The sequence below is a fragment of the Haemaphysalis longicornis genome, unplaced genomic scaffold (assembly GCF_048455015.1).
Source record: "Haemaphysalis longicornis isolate Haplotype H1 unplaced genomic scaffold, Haemaphysalis longicornis Haplotype H1 scaffold_3, whole genome shotgun sequence".
NCBI classification, from domain to species: domain Eukaryota; kingdom Metazoa; phylum Arthropoda; class Arachnida; order Ixodida; family Ixodidae; genus Haemaphysalis; species Haemaphysalis longicornis.
The window spans coordinates 38,767,763-38,780,830 of NW_027526335.1; positions in this window are offsets into that span (position 1 = coordinate 38,767,763).

Genomic DNA, 13,068 nt, shown 5'->3' on the forward strand with positions numbered 1-13,068 from the left:
AAAACCAGTTAGGTTCAGTTACAATAGGCCAGGAATACAGAAGTAAAAACAAGCTAGGTTCAGTTACGATTGCAGGATGTATGTTCGAAGTTGTTTTCTACTGTACCCAGAAGTATGTTGGTGTCTATTTAGTGTCAAGGGAACATTATGAGATAATGACTGAAACTTGTAATTTGTACGAAAATGTGGTATAGCCCATATATCGGTGCAGCGTGTTTTAACAGTCGATGAGTAATGTTGTAATGATGCAAGAGAGGACAGGTAATTAACGATTTGAGGTGAGGAGCAATTAAAGATCTGTAATAATCGAAACTCATACATTTTATCGGCGCGAAGTACATTATTCACTAGAAATGCCTCTTTTGTCGTGTCGGTGCGTTTAAGATTTGATATTTGTCGTATAATTCTTTTTTGTATAGTGACAATCCTATTCATATTTCTTTTATTTGTGGTAGCCCAAACCAGGTTGCAGTAATTTATGTGTGAGTAAAATAAAGCATAGTAAATTTGAAGCTTTGCTTGCTGCGGAAGAATACTACAGCAGCGCGACAGTACCCCTGTCACTGCAGATAACTTTTTACTAAGAGAATCAATGTGAGTGTCCCAATTCAAGTTTGAAGAAAAATATACCCCTAGAATTTTGTGGTCACTGACAATTTCCACAGGCTGATGTTCATAACTAAGGTGGTAAGACGAGGAAACTTGTTTGTTTTTAGCACGGAATATGATGGCCTTGGTTTTATTGGGATTAATTTTGAGTTTATTTATTTTGGACCACAATGATATCTTATTGAGAAGTTCATTGCATTTTAAAATTATCCGATCTAAATTAGAACCAGAGACTGTAAAAGTGGTATCGTCGGCGTAGATCATAAATTTAACTTCGGGATCAATCAGGACAATGTCATTAATATAGGTATTGAATAACAGTGGACCCAGTATGCTACCCTGAGGTACACCGTGAGTAACAGGTAAAAGAGACGATTTGTGGTTGTTAATAAAAACACATTGCTGTCGGCCGCGCAGGTAAGACTCTAGCAAGGCTAAAGGGCTCCTGCGAATCCCGTATTGTTTAAGCTTTATCGTGAGAATGTCATGGTCTATTAAGTCAAAGGCCTTACTAAAATCTAAAAAAAGACCTACTGTATATAAATTTTGTTCAATGTTTCCAAGGATGTTTTCTTTTAAAGTTAATAAAGCCAATTCTGTGGATTTTCCCGCTCGGAAGCCAAATTGAGACTCAGTTAGCACATTTTTTGCGTCGAAGAAATTTGTTAATCGTGAACATATAATTTTTTCTAACCCTTTAGAAAAAACAGGTAGAACAGAAATCGGTCTATAGTTCGATGGATTGTTCTTGTCTCCCCCCTTGTAAATCACTGATACCCTTGCTTTTTTCATGGCGTCGGGAAAAATTCTGTGCTCAATCGCCAAGTTAAAAATATGAGCAAGTGGGGAGGCGATGAAAGGCAAAACATACTTAACCGGTTCAATTTGAATGTTGTCAATATCCAGTGCCTTACTGTTTCGCAATAGCATAAATGTATTGTTTATTTCAATTTCATCTGTTCTTTGAATAAAAATACTGTCGGTAGAATTGCTAAACTGAGTGCTGATATCGGGTTGGTTATTATCAGCCACTTTTACATTAACAAAGTGAGTATTAAAGTAGTCTGCAAGTTCTTCGCCTGTAAGTTCACGGTTGCCTACTGTTAACTTTTGCACACCAGATCTATTGGTGTTACGACCAAGAACATCATTTATCGTCTTCCAAGCAACATCAGGGCGTTGTCGAGTGATATGCCCAAAGATGTTTTGATAATAGTTTATTTTGGAACGTCGCAATTCTGTGTTCAGGTTATTTCTAAATCTTTTAAACTGCTTTAGCGTTGTTTCCGAGCGTGTCCGCAAAAACGAGTGATAGAGGAAATTTTTGTTTTTTATCATTTTTATGTGCTCTTGAGTCACCCAGGGCTTCCGTATCTTTTTCGATGGCTTCACCACAGTGAACGGAAAATGTCGCATATAAATGCGCACAAAAGCCTGCATAAACTCCGTGTACGCATCGTTTACATTGCTTATATTAAGCACAAATGACCAGTCATGGTTCATGACGTCTTGATTAAATGATAGTAGCCTGTCTTGGGTGACTCGCTGAACAATCAAAGGCTCAGATCGAGCATCGTTTTCCACGCATTGGGAGTGGTAAATGAGAAAAACTGGACAATGATCGCTTAAACCCGATGCTACTGTCCCAGCACTATGGACGGTAGTACATAATACGGTAGTACAAATGTACAAAAAATCACGTTTGCTTTGAACGGACGTTTCTGTCGTCGCTAAGTCACGAAGTTGCTATGTGTAAATTAAACGCCGCACTCCATAGTAGTCCATTTCGAACCATTTCCTATTTTAGATGCGACGGCATCTCATTCAGTCGCCTTGTCCCTCCATACGGCGTTGTCGTTGTCCGCCCACACCCCTCCCCCATTCTCCTCGCCGCGGGAGCTGCGCTCTCCGCCGCTCACCCCCTCTCCTCTCCGATAGCGAACACTCTCTCGCGAGGGGCATTGGATTGGATTCGATTGACTTGGCTTGACTTGGCTTGGCTTGGCTTGGCTTGGATTAAAGTGGATTGTGTTGGATTGTGTTGCGTCATAGCCGCGGCAGGGGGTTCACGGCACGTTTCACGCGATGGGAGAATCAACCTAACGGAAACAACAACGGAACCCCTTATGCGTCGCATCTATACAGGGGTTCCCGCGAGGGGAGGTGGGAATAATTTTTCCCGATTTTTCTTAGTCTAACCGAGAACGCGTATTCCTTCAGTAGCAATGACATTATCCACATTGGTACGCTAAAGCAAACTGAATACCAGGTTTCAGTTTCGCATGGACATTACTTCTTTATTTAAACATTACTGAAGCATAAAATAATCAAACAAAACCAAATGTGGTTAAGAAAAGATTACGCTTGAAGTACGCCTGTTAAGAAAAGCGAGGAGTTTCTTTAATCAGGTTAGAAATAACGTCCCAACTCGTATTTCACACGAAAGGAAGATTTTGCAGCCGCTATTTTGAACTCTGGGAAATTACGCCTTCAAGGCCTCTCTTCCTCCGGAATATTTTCTGGGCTCACGTATGGGCAGATACGGAAGAAATATATATTCGCTGCTTTACAAAACCTTGTAGACCAAAGCTTATGGAAGACTTTTTTGTGGAAGACAGGCGCACTGTATGATTGATGCGCAGCGTTTATTGCTCGAAGTATAGAAGCCATGCGTAAAAGATACCTCCCGTTCGCGTAACGTCAATAGGAAAAGGTCTTTTGTAGGTAGGCATTCGGTGCAAAATAGCCGGTGGCCAGGATTGAGAAGATCGATTATTCCTCGTTATGAATGGGATGTGCTCAATCTTCCTCGGAGAGGAGATTCCCCGGCACAGAAGGGGTCATACCAGACAGGCAAAATAACCCGCCCGGGTTCCGGTATCTCGGCTGTGGTCGTATCTGGAAGCGGTCCTCCTTTGGCCAGGCAACAACGTTGTCATGTGGCCGTTAAATGCCAGTTTTGTTTCATCGCAGTGAGCCTATCGGCGGACGCAGGAATAGTTTCCCTCTAAAGGTAATGTGTCGGACAGCTTTCCGAATTTCGTGCGAGCTCCGTGCTTCGTAATGCATCAAACAAAGCAGTTTTCTTCTCTACCAACCACGTTTGGAGGGCCTGGGCCTGAAAAACGTATAAGGTACCTGAACGGCCGGTACAAGAAGGGCAGTCAACAGAAATTTCGCCTATGTAGTAAGGCCTATAAGGCATATTTTTTTGGCCGGAAAAAAATGAGGTGGGTGTACTTGTTTTTTTGTTTTCGTCAAGGAATCCTTGATATTCACCTCTATTTTGCCGTCGGGGGTGAGAAGGGAAAAACGGGCGCATTTAAAATTGGCCGTACCATGCACCTAGAGCGATCGTTATAAGGGTGGGTTTTATGCCATTATTTGTTATGTTAACACATTTGTCGCTATTTTCTGCACCGGCCGTCCACCCTTTCAATTTGTATCTATCCTGGCGATACATGCCCGAATTACTTCACATCCTAAGCTGCCGGTTTTGCATACCATATTGCCTCATTACAGCTGCTGTACCAAATACCACGGCAAAAGTATACTTGAAGTGCCTCTACACGAATCTTCTTGGGGGCTCGTCTCTCTGTCACTTTAATGCATTCAATATTAGTACTTCTCTTGAGCTCCATAGCCCGTATACAGTCATTTCAACCAATGGTGCGGTACGAAGCGCAAGAATGCAGCTCCAATCTGTCTCGCTACAGCCTGTGCCTTCCTTGAATTTCGTGCTATTTTCCCTCCTGGGATGCAGCTGAAGCGTCCTGTTGAACTCCGCAGTGCGGATTAAGGACAGCGGCAATGCGGTTGTGCTGGTAGGAGGAGAATTCCAGAGCGAAAGTGGCACGGGAAACGAAACACCACCGTGTTAACGAACGCATGACTCGAGTTTTAACGAGACTCAGCGTTTTGTGCGAACTCGGCCCCGAGCTTGTTTAAAGAATCCGATGCTGCGCTACCGTGAGATTTGCGAGGCAACTGTAGTCTGTAGAATTGCGATCGATTGCGCTCTGCCAGCAAGCGATGAAGTGGTGGAGTCAACATGATGGGGAACGCGGGTTGAAACACCCAAGACTGCGCGGAAGTTGTGCATGGTGCAGGCTACTTTGACAATACGCTACTTCCGGGCTATGCTTTCCGACCACTGGACATATGCGATTCCTGGTAACAACTTGGGGATTTGGGAAGCTAAGGTCGGTCATCTTCGTAACAGCGGCTGATGGATTGAGTTTAATGCGGGCTCACTGTTTTCCGAGATTTATTTCATTGTTATTCAGAAGGTTTGTTTTGTGTTGTCTCTGGCAGTCATACGGTGGATTGGGAAACGCGTGAACGCCAAGTGCGTTGTGATTGCATGGAAGTTCGTGACGTCCTTACGTGGGAGTACGCGGGTAACAAAACAACAGGAAGGGCACAGCGCTGTTTTGGATTTTTAGTTTACCTTTGTCCAATGTTGTATGTATATAGCAAACGTGCCGCTGTCTAGATGAGGAATAAGGAGGAGGCGGAGGCAGTTCAGCAGTTGAACAGGGGTGAGGGAGAAAAAGGCAGATAACGTGTGATAGCGGGCTGAAACATTATCGAATAACCTATTATTGCATCCACGGAGACTCTTCAAATACCCTACACAGAAAGGGGAAGGGCAATATGAATACATAAACAACAGAAGAAAAAATATGTTTCAGAGCAGTAATGGCAAGCCAAATTCATGCCTTGCTAAATGAATACATGTTACGAAGAACACAAAATGGCATCGTCGGCCATAATTGAGTCAATATTATTTGGCAGATGAATCCATTCGCCTAACGCGTTAGGCAAAAAAAAACGTGTTTCGGAAATGTTCTTCAACAATTTCCTTCCTTCATTTTTCTAGAGTGATAACGTCTTAAAGGGACCCTGCAACACTTTTTCAACTTTTTTTGAAATCCTAAATGCTTGCAGAACGTAGTCACCCAACACACTCAGTACTTCGATTAGGGGGTCGCAAAGTACCTCAGCCGGAAATTACCGCTCTATGCCCATCAGATAACTTGTAAACTCGCTCAAACAAATTTTCTCTCTTTCTCTGTCTTGACGTTCTGCGGCGGCTCGAATTGTGTCACTAAAACCGTGTAGTGGCTTATTGGCCGGTTTTCCTTCAGTTGCAGCAATAAACGCTTTTCGATAGCAACTTAAAAAAAAGCCACAAAAACAAAGCAGAAATCGAAGGCGTATCTGGTGCGACGAGCGGATGACACAGTGCCACTCCGTGCTGGCAATAACTATAGCCTTCGCAATGGTTCCAGACACGAAGGAAAGAGTGAAAGCGCTTATGGAAAGTGTTGCAGGGTCCCTTTAACGTAACATAGTACGGGAGTATCAAATGCAGCTTCTATTTATCCTTGTTGTAGTGGAAAATATATGCTTAAATATTTGACCTGAGAACGTACCTGCAAAGACTAATGAATCACCACCCTAGCTGTGCTTAGCTCTCAATAACTTGATGTTCCTTGAGGGGTTCTTAAAAACATCGATTGTTGCTGAGTTTCGTCCTCTTTCTAGCTTCTGGATATCAATTTGTTGAGCCTTCGCGACGGCGTTGAAATTTTTTTACTGCATATCGCCCTTTATGCCGCTAGCTCTAGCAAAGCGCCTACAGCCGCGCTCTCCATTTGCAGCTCCCTCGTGGGCCATTTTAACGGCGAAGCAAAGCGTTTGAAGTTTCCCCGAACACACAAAAAAATCAAGGAAGCTCACACTCACGCGCAAGATTTGAATGGCGAAGCTGTTGCAGGTGAGTCTTACCGGACGCGTAGTTTTCAGTATTATTGTTTATTTGCATAGCTGGGGTGCTAGTAATCGTCGTCATACGCATCGAAGAGGTCGTCGTGTTCTTCCTGGCGACTGGCGAATGCAAAATCATTCTCAGCATTGTAGACTTCCACCAGCTCTTAGTCATCGACCAGAGGCAGCGGTGGAGGGATCTGTAAGTCGTCTTGGGAAGGATTGGCACAGCCGTAGCCACATCTCTATTTTCGGCTTCTAGAGAATGGGGTGGCCGTGGTGACCTCTCCCAAGCAAGGTATCTTCTAGACGCGACCGTGCGCGAGGGCTCTTCTACGGTCCGGAGCGCATGCGCCCGACGACACGAAGATGCACGAACGAGGGGCGTGCGTTATGACGTGTATTTCTGGTTCCGAGTAAGTGTTCCCACTATTACGAGGAGCACTGGAGTTTTTTTTTCGGCACGAAACTGTCGTGCGGAAAGCCTTTCAAGCTGGAAAAGAATTCTGGGCTCACGTCGACGTTCAAAGCGGGAAAGTTACTCCGCTAACGCCTGATAAGGGAGCGACCGACATGATCAGCCGACTGCGCAGCTTCTAAAAGAGGCATCGGTCGTGGCGACGGAATTAACAGTTGTGAAAGCGGTGTCGGGGGTGGCGAGGAGGAGTGCCGCAGCAGCGCCGAGTAAATCGGCTTCACCGGAATGAAAACTGGGGGGGGGATGAGTAAGACATATACTGCTTCGCAGTAAAAAACGACGATAAATGGCTGTTGAACGCGACATTAAATTTCACTCGGTGTAAGAAACGATTGGGCAACATGGAAGCGAAATTCCCCTAAAAGAAGAGACGATTATCGATTTTTAGAGCGCCCAGAAGTTATTGTGTTTGAAACTGTGCCTGAGCCGGGCGTGAACACGAAATGCATTTATTGATGCAGAAGTTGATCATGATTACTGGAAACCCGCACGGGAACCGCGAAAGCACCCATGAAATTAGCATACATAAAAGCTGCGCCAGCGCATTTCGTTCTCATTACAAAAACTTCGGTCCTGTTCAACACAAGCCTACCACTGACACACATGATGTATGTATTTTGCGATGAGCACCTCTGCCCCCTTTCTATACTTTGTTTCCAAAAGTGCTCTTTAGAAAGCGTAGAACGCATTAAGATGTCAGCACGGTGCCTGGCGGGGAAAGTACCCTCCTCTCTTAGCCGCAAATATATGCCACGAGGGCAAGACAAGGCTAACCTGAAGTAAAGGGGAAAGGAAAATGCGAAGGCTTACAATAGAAAGTAGAGTGCGTCTGTGAAATAGAGAACAGCAGTACACGAATTGCCAATGCACGACCCCAATACCGGCATGCTCGCCGCGTATAGCCGCCTCTATAGGCCAGAACAACGGTAGATTAATTTGTGGGGATAGGAGGCTGCAGGTAATTAAACTAGTTTAATTGTTACAAGAAGCCCGGCAGACTCCCAGGCGCCACGGTAGTCTGCCACCCCGCTGCAACATATTGCCTCCGTGAGCACAGACCCCGTTGCGGAGCAAATTCTGGTACAGGCAGCGGTTATTGCCGGTTTATTGGAAGCTTTCAGGTTTCCACTAGCTAAATGAATTTCTCGGCCGTTGCCCCCGCCTTCATTTGGTTCATGGCCTTCCTGTTAGCTTTTATGCAGCAAGCTAGTGGCTTTTGTCAGGGTTTTGGGTGTGTGTGGCTCTCGGCCGGAAAGGCAGATGTCAACCTTAGCGGAACGGAGACAGAAGCCAAGCGGCGTTTGGCTTCTGAGTGGAGCGGCCACGATTGCACTTTTCGGAAAGCGACGGCGGCGAACGAGGCGTGACTAAGTGCCTGGAAATTAGAACGTGGCAAGAGTAAGAAGGCCTCATGCTGTGCAAACTATTGGCTCGTCTCTTAATGTCAGGCGGCAACTCGAAGAACGGCACAGTAGCATTTTAGTTCAAATCAAAAAGAAAAGAAAACATACTGCAACAACTCAGTGTGTCGATAAATTATAATTCCGTGTTAGAAAGGGCTGTTTTGAAGGCGTTGGCATGTGGGGTGGATGCGATGAATGCGGGAAGGCGGTTCCAGTCGGTCGAAGTTCTGGGGCGAAAGAGTCGAAATATTGGTTCATATGGCTGAAAGGAATGCCAACTTTGTATTGGTGGTGACTGCGTGAAGATATGCAGATTGGGGGCAAAAACGATGAATCGGAGAGGGCTCTTTGAGAATGATAGATGTTATGAAAGAGACACAGACGGGAATTTTTGCGTCGTAGGGAAAGGTGGGGCAGGTTGAGATTTACTTTCATTGATGTCACACCTGCAATCCGAAAGTAATTAGATATTATAAAACGTGCAGAGTGATTCTGAATGAATTCATTGCTATCTATGATCATGCTACTGTGAGGATCCTAAATGGATGACGGATATTCAAGTTCTGGACGCACTAACGTTTTGTAAAGAAGAAGTTTTAGGTCTACCGGAGCTAGGGAATACTTTCTTCGTAAATAGACAAGACTTCGGTTAGCATTAAGGTTATTAGAGATGACAACACCGAGAAACTTGTAAGAAGAAACGTTGTCTAGTGGTAAGTTGTTAAGTACGTACGAGGGGGTTGTAGATTTTGATAGATTACTAGAGATCCTCATTGACTTGCATTTAGATACGTTAAGTTTCATTTACCAGGTATTGCACAACGAAGTAATGTTATCCAGGTCAGTTGACAGGGTATCAGGGTCATCAGGGCATAAAATTTCTCGGTAAATTCCGCAATCATCGGCGAACAACCTAATGGTAGAGGATATGTTATTTGGTAGGTTATTTGTTATTTCGTGGTAGCCAGCGCCACACCTCTTGGGGTTGGCGCTGGCTACCACCCCCAAGCGCAGGAAAACGAAAATAACTTAACATAAATACCCCAGAAAGTGGAGGGGAAACAGCCCCGCCGGTACCGTGGAGGTGGTCATAGCACCAGACGCGTATGCTGGAGGTCGTAGGTTCGGATCCCACCCGGCGGGCATTTTTTCTCCACTTTCTTTCTGTCTTTCCGGTTTCAATGACCTACCAAATTCTCCCCTTTGCTTTCCTAGGTTTTCTTGACTGCCAACCCTTATTTCTGTCTTAGTTAAACGAGCCCCTCATTTCCCATCCTGATTCGCTACATACAAAATTCCCGCCGGGTGGGATCCGAACCCATGACCTCCAGAATACGCGTCTGGTGCGATGACCACTGCGCTACGGGCGGGGCTGTTTTCCCCTCCACTTTCTGGGATAATAATGTTAAGGTATGTTTGTTTCTTGCGCTTGGGCGTGCTAGCTAGCGCCACTCGTGCTACTCGTGGTGAAGGGGACCTTCTTTTTAATCCCCGGGCAGTGACTCGAGTGTCTACGACATGTCGAGAGTGGTCGACCAGCGTTGAACCGTCTTAAACTCCCTATGGCACCAAGACTGCCGGAACAGAGGCCCTCGCTATGCATGTAGCGAATCAGAATGGGAAATGAGGGGCTCGTTGAATTAAGACAGAAATAAAGGTTGGCAGTCAAGAAAACCTCGGAAAGCAAAGGGGAGAATGTGGTAGGTCATTGCAACGGATAACCAATTTGGAAAGACAGAAAGAAAGTGGAGAAAAAATGCCCGCCGGGTGGGATCCGAACTACGACCTCCAGAATACGCGTCTGGTGTGATGACCACTATGCTACCGGCGGGGCTATTTTTCCCTACACTTTCTGGGGTATTTATGTTAAGGCATGCTTGTTTCTTGCGCTTGGGGGTGCTAGCCAGCGCCACTCGGACTACTCGGGGTGAAGGGGACCTTCTTTTTAGCCCCGGGGCCGAGCCCCGGGGCCGTGACTCGAGTGTCTACGACATGCCGAGAGTTGTCGACCAGCGTTGATCCCTCTTAAGCTCCCTATGGCACCAAGACTGCCAGAACAGAGGCCCCCGCTCTGCTGTTTCTCCAACCTTGCCGCAGTAGTGCAAGCTGTGTCAACGTTTTTGAGCAAAAGGACTCGTTATGTGGCAACGGAATATTAATTTACTGTTTGTGAAAACCACGCTGGCTGCTGAAGCGGCCTGGAACTTGATGTAGCAAACTTCATCGCAGACCCGGCTGTTGCACCTGATATTTATTCCCTAACTTGCTGCTAAAAGTTCTCCATGACTGGAAGGCCCGGATCCTTTTGGCCGCAGGCTTTCACATCTCTCTCCAAATTTATCGATGTTGACACCTAACTTGAGAATGTTTATTCCTAGCAGGTGTAGGTAAATCCGCGAAAACATGGGGGGGGGGGGGATGAAGAATCCTACATGTTTACAACTAGCATAAAGTGAAACCTTAATGAGATTATGTAATTCACACTTTTAAAGCGAAACTTTATATAACTCGGCCATAGGAACGGTCTGTTGTACTGTGCAGGCACAAAATTTCTCCGGCGCAGACCCATGCGCTTGGGCGAAACAAGCCAGGGTGGAGAGGAATGCGCATTAAGTGGAAAGAAACTGCCTGGGTGTATAGATGGCGTAGCTACACCCTCGCACCTGATTGATTGATTGATTGATTGTGTGGTTTAACGCGCCGATGCTACACCGGTGATGAGGCGCGCCATAGTTGAGGGCTCCAGATTAATTTGGACCACCCGGGGATCCCTAACGTTAACCGAAATCTCTAACACACGGGCGTTTTCACTTTTCGCCTCCATCAGAAAAGCGACCGCCGCGGCCGGCAATTGAGGCTGCGTCCTGTAGCACAACGCCTTAGCCACTGAGCCACCGCGGAGGGTCACTCTCGCCTCTACCCAGATTGGTGAGAAGAAATGGCGCATCAAAGGATACGAAAAAGACCTCTGTATTCTGAATCGCTCCTCCACCTGAGCTTCTAGCGGAGCAGATGAAAGTGATTTTCGCGTGTAAAGTCACTCCTCCATTACTCCACTCAGTCGTGTCGAGGAAACACATGGAGTGGAGGACAGATTCAGGAGAATAAAGCACGAGTGCCTCTCCCAGCAGAGTACATGCGGAGCGAGCTTCTGCGTAAAGCACCGTTCAACCGACAATGAAGGGTAGAGCCAGGTGTGATGTGGGCGAAGCAGCGTCAATGCCTTTGGACTGCATCCGGCTTCGACGGTGATCCGTTGTTGTAGAGTGGAAGGGCACTGATTTTTTCATTATTGAGCATGATAACTGCTTGATTTAAAGGAAACATTTTTCCTTTTTTGCGTGCGTGGTACACCCAATTTCCGGTATGTGATCATCGTCGTCGTCATCGTCGTTTATTCATCATCATCGTCGTCGTCATGATCATCTTCCTCATCATCGCCTCTCTCATTGTGACCCATTTTCACTACCACGGGGAGGAAAACGATAAGTGGGGTCGCTATCCCGGTTCTCGGAAAAAGGGGGGCTTGTTGTGCGGCTCTTGAACTCATGGGAGTTCGTAAAAGAGCGAGAAGCGACATCGTCGCTCCCGTCGTCCAGAGGGACAGATGTAGATGAGTGGACGCCGAAGTAGAAGGGCACGCCGGACTACTTTTCGGGAACTGTTATACAAAACAACGCTAACACGTGGGCGAACATAGCGACAGACACGGGCGTGCCACCGAGCCAGATGTATATGCCAACGAGGATCACAAGGGGGAGCAGGATGTGTACGTTTGCATGTGTATGAAAGCGCCTATCGCGTATCATTATCTTGTATGTGCCTACCGATTGTTTAAACACATGAATTAACCGTATTTTTTTCCAACTAGGCTTTCCGTACATGCTTTCGGAAGCTTCACTGGTCGAAGAGAAACCCGAAGGCTAAGTGGCAGCCCCATGTTGATTCAAGTAAAAAGAAAATGAATAATTATGGAGTGAGTAGGAGAAAGGCAACATCGCGTGTCGGTAGGAGCAGATCACTATCTCGTGCAGGCGTGCCAGAGATGGCAACGAGTATACCATGTTTGTCAATCCATGGAGATCGCCCGCACACTGTTTTTCATACTCGTTAGGCTTAGGGAAATGAACAGGAGATAAATCTAAAGAGTCGGGCACCAAACGAAACTGAACCGACCTGGGAAAGGCACGCGCACGTTCAAGGAACAGAAGAAGCCACGAGGCGGCACCCGGAAGCACGTAATGAGAGAACGCACCTTCCCGTCTTTGTTGCATCAACACCCTGTGCTAATATGGGCGCTAGCCCGGGGGTACGACCTCTACAAGCTTCCGTTTTGCAGCTTTGCTAGTCGGTTCGGGCGGGCACCCCTTGAAGCTCTAGGGATACAATGTATGCTCCTACAGCTCAGGCAAGTTGCTGTTGCTGTGCCAAGGATACCCGTTTGCATACAACCAAGGCAACCTATTTCAAAGCATGCATTAGGCTTGACGTTGGTGCTAATGACTAAATGCTCCGCCTGTTTCTACTATTCATTCACTAGTGCCACGTAAAAGGAGAAGAAAGAATAACTGTACTTTGTTAGCGTGTATACAATTGCAGAGCCAGCTACCGAAGAGGTACGGCCTTAAACTTTTTTGTGGTACAATTCGTGCTCGACATTTTATGCAGTAGTGACTGCGTGAGTTGCATTTACTTCAGATAGCTACAAAATATAAGCCAACGTGGCGTTTCGAATTCATTTAACATTTGTAGCAGAGAAGAAAGCATAACCTAGAGCGGCTGCAACGCTCGGGGTGATAAGTTAGC